Below are 4,414 nucleotides of genomic sequence, written 5' to 3'. Positions count from 1 at the left end.
GAATAGGGCATTCATTAAAATAAAGATGAAAGGTTGAATCTGATTTCTACAGTTGTCCAGTGGATTTTCCAAGCGTCCTAAAAGTAACGTGCCTTTGCCTTCCTGACATAAAATCATTAATATCATTACATCATGTGATTGAAACCATGGGCAGCTGTTGCCTCCTGAGTCAGGGGGGGGGCACTTGCCCCCAGCAGCCAGTCAGCGACCCAGGGGTCTCCCTGCGGCCATTGCACTGACCAGAGGGGGCCAACCTAGAAGTACCAGCAACACTAATCCTGGTGCTCCCACTCCCCGGCCAGCACTTTCAAGGGGGCACCGGCCGGCACTCCCGCCTGCCCTCCGTGCTTGTCACCTAACTGGGGAGGGCTGGCTGTGAGGGATGCATGTGCACCCCCGTGCACCTCCTATGTGTCGCCACTGCATGAAACCTCCTGGCATAGATTCAAACAGAGTTGGCAACCCTAGTGGGCAGCTGGGCTGCTTGGCATGGAGAGCAGCAAGCGCTGCTTGCTGCTTCCACTCTGTGCCTGCCCGCTCACTTCCTGCCCAGCAAGCACCGTGGGTAAGTGTCTCCAGGTATAGGGTCTGGGCGCAGCCTGGTTCCAGGCAGGGGCAGAGGGGAGGAGGCAGGAGCCTGGCCGGGGAAGCCCCTAGCTGGCAGTAGCACAGTGTATAAGTCAAGGTGGAAATTTAAGGGTGAATAATTTGGCTTCAAACCTCGATTTATACACCATGAAACATGGTAACTTCAGCCTGCTCCAAAGTGATGGAAGGAGCAATTTTGTAATCCTCCAGCATCCCAGGATGCCTTGCTCCCAGCCCCCACCTCCCCCTACCCAGAGCAGGGAGGTGTCCTGGCTAGTTACCAGCCCCCTAGTAGCAAATCAGAGCTTTGCAGGTGAGAAGTGGTGTTAACTCTTAACCTCACACCATGTTTTAACTTTAGTTGACCTTAGTCTACAGATTTAGCACGGTCTAAGGCAGGGGTGGGCAAAATGGCAGATCCGGTTGATGGGCTAACTCCATTTACCAGCAGCCCCAATCCATATAGCTATGGTCAGTTTCCATGGTGACCCCAGTAGTGGCTAAGCCATGGCAGTGCCAGCCAGGGTTTCCATGGAGTCAGAGACTCCAGGAGCGCTGGCAGGGAGCGCAGCTGCTCCAGGGCTGGGGCTGGGATCTTGCAGTGGTGACAGCAAGGTCCAGAGATGGGGCAGAGCTGCCATCTACTGCCTGCACACCCCTGCCAGGGGTTATATAGGCAATGGATCACAGCTCTGTCCCAGCTCTGGGCCATGCTGTCACTGCCACAAGATCTCAGCCCTGAAGCAGCTCTTCGCCCAGCTGTGCACCCTGCCAGTGCTGAAAAAGACAAGATGGGGGGCTGGAGGGGGGGGTGGGGGGCGGTTGATAAAAGTCTTCAAATACCTGAAGGGTGATTATAGAGAGTATGAAAATGGTTTTTTCTCTGTGGCTATGGAGTACAGAACACCAGCAATAGCCACAAGTTGTGACAGAGGAAATTTAGTTTGGAGATTAGGGAGTACATTTTTTATATGAGGTGGTCAAGCATTTAAACAGATTTTATAGAGGAACTGGAATTTCCATCCCCGGAAGTTTTCAAGAACAGTTTATATGGACACTTGGCTGAGATGGCTTAGTCAGGGGAGATCCTGCCTTGAGCAGTGGCCTGAACTAGATGACCTTGTGAGGTCCCTTCCAGCCCTACTTTCCTATGATCCTAGGAAACATGAGGGATGGATTACATTGTCTGCCTGAAATTAAGCAATGCACAATGTGAGTACTGCAAGACTAATACACTTTATTTGATTTGAACAAATTACACTTGGACCTGCAGTCTCAAAGCCTACATTAGTGACATGGCAACTATCATGCATCAAGGAGACGTGTTCCACCTTGCATAAAACCTTTCCATTAACAGATCTCACTTCACCATAGGAGCTGGAGCCTTTCACACAGAATTCATCAGAGTTGACAAGAAGCTCTGAAAGACCAGGAGGGATAAAGAAAAAACTGTATGTATGGGAGGGAGGGAGGATATTCATCATAATAGAATTCTTTCTTATGTTATTGGGAAGAGCTCTCCATGCCTGTGCAATCATGGCTGCTAAACTGTGGCAGACCTCTTCCCACGTTTATTTTATTGCATTTAGGATAGGTACTAGGCATCGATTTTAAACTCCTGCCATCCTCCAAATCTGAATCTCTCAGTTTAATTTATTTTCCTAGTCAGTACCTCCTTTGCAGGAAGTTTATACTTCCCTTTAGTACTCTGATCCCCCACAGACCTTGTGAATTTCTTCAGGAAAAGAATCAATTCTGAGCTGCAAATGCAACAACACATTTAAAGTGTCATGTTCAGTAACTCAAAAAACGTGAATCAATACATCAGACTCCAGAGAAATACTAAACAAACACTGTAATAGTCAAGAGATCACTATCAGTAGATCTTAGCTTTGTTATTCTTGTTCCTCTATTAGGCAATATTTTTAAATATTTGTTTTTTGAAGGTACCTCCCTTCCAGACGGTCATATGTCTCTGACTGGTACCAGATTCAGATCTTGCAGGCTGAAATACTTTGCTCAGTTCCTGAAATCCAGGATCTTGGCAGCTGGAGATCCATATTTAAGCATCTTTGTCATGAAGTCCATGACTTCAGTGAAAGCTCTTAATCAATCTTTATTGTACCTTAATATTCAACTTTACCATGATACTTGCTATATCTGCTTAGGAAGAGAGCTCTATGCCATAAATGCTGTGGCAAATTTAACTACCGTGGGTGATAAATGCTGTTTTCTTAGAGTAGCTATTGTACCTAACCTCCTGTCTCTCATCATTTTGCTCAGGGAAGCTGAACTGGGCTCCGTTCCTGATTAGCCAGCTAGATGCTGCAAAGAACAGCAGGGTCACCCTCTCCCTCATGAAATCAAAGTGACACCCTAATAACAACCTCGTATACTAGCCCTGGGCATTCTGCCAACATATCCATTCTGGAGGAGATCCTCAAACTTTAATTGGGAGGAGTCGGGCTTCTTCGTCCAGTTGGGTGAAACCATGAAGGTCACTGGGATGTACATATTTCCCCTAGAGACAGCAGGGGAAGTTTCTTGGAGGCTGGAGAAGTAATAAATTACTTCCCCTGCATTAGCAAACCTAACCTGAAGGAGTCTGAGTGCAATAGCTAAAGGAAGACAGTTCTTTGTGTGGGAGTACCCCTAGTCTCCTTCAAATCCTGGGGGATCCAGCTCCACAAGCATCTAATTCTAAAGCCACAGAAATAAAAAGACCTGTACTTTGAGTACAAGACAACCCACACTGGTGCTACTATGAAGGTGGCTGCCCTGGCAGTTAATGTTTAGGTCCTAGTTTTTTTAATATACTATGAAAACAGTCTTTCCTGCCCAAGTGCAGGGGGACTGGACCCGATAATCTGTAAGGTCCCTTCCAGACCCTAACATCTATGAAAGTATGAAAACAATATATAGAAAATAGTCCTAATCTAAGTAATAGAGATGGATCTTCACTGCATAATTCAAATCTGTTATTTACCTTTTATGCATTTCCACCAACAGCAACTGTGGTGGAAACTGTGTTAAAAAATCTGCCCCGTCTACACCAGGGCCTCCACTGTTTCTACAACAAGCATAGCAACCCCCAGGGAAAATTCAGAATCCACATTTTCACACTATAGAAAGCTTAAGCACTGTTTCATTCATCTTTTCAAACCCCACTAGCAATACAGAAATTAGCTAAGGCACTTCAAAGCATGCTCAAAGTATTCAATTCTTCAAAAAATACACAGTAACATAAACCATGATTAAAGTTTCTGGACCAGATTGCCAGAGGAATTAAGTTAGTACAGTTCTGCTGATTTGAATGGATCTATGCCTACTTATACTGCCAGAGAACCTGAAATCCCTCTAATGTGATTTGCCCTTTTTCACCTCATGTCAGTCTATACAGTGACCTCTGTATTTTATACCTTCCAGATATCTAGTTGACTATTTTTAAACGCATGCTACATATTGTATATTACATTTTTTTTTCTTAATTGGAAAGAGGAAATTGCTAACACAGCAGATTGTGGGAAGCTTACTCTACTAGCTTCAGTAGTAAAGCAAACTTACACTTTCAAGAGGTTGCAAAGCCACAAATGCAAATACACCACCGACATGACATAGTGCATTGCATGCTAATGTTCATATCTACTGTGCAAAAAAAATCATGGGCCAGATTTATCTCAACTGTAAATTGACTGTAGTCCCTAGAAATGCATTTAGCTGTATAGGCTAACTTCAGCCACTATGTGGGAAAGAATAAAAAATCAAAATGATTATTCCCCATTTGCTGTTCATTCTGAGAACCAACTAAAAAAAAAAAAAAAAAAAA

The sequence above is a fragment of the Gavialis gangeticus genome, unplaced genomic scaffold (assembly GCF_001723915.1).
Source record: "Gavialis gangeticus isolate Ggan-Ray unplaced genomic scaffold, GavGan_comp1, whole genome shotgun sequence".
NCBI classification, from domain to species: Eukaryota; Metazoa; Chordata; order Crocodylia; family Gavialidae; genus Gavialis; species Gavialis gangeticus.
The sequence above is the reverse complement of the archived record's forward strand: the minus strand, read 5'-3'. Positions refer to the sequence as shown.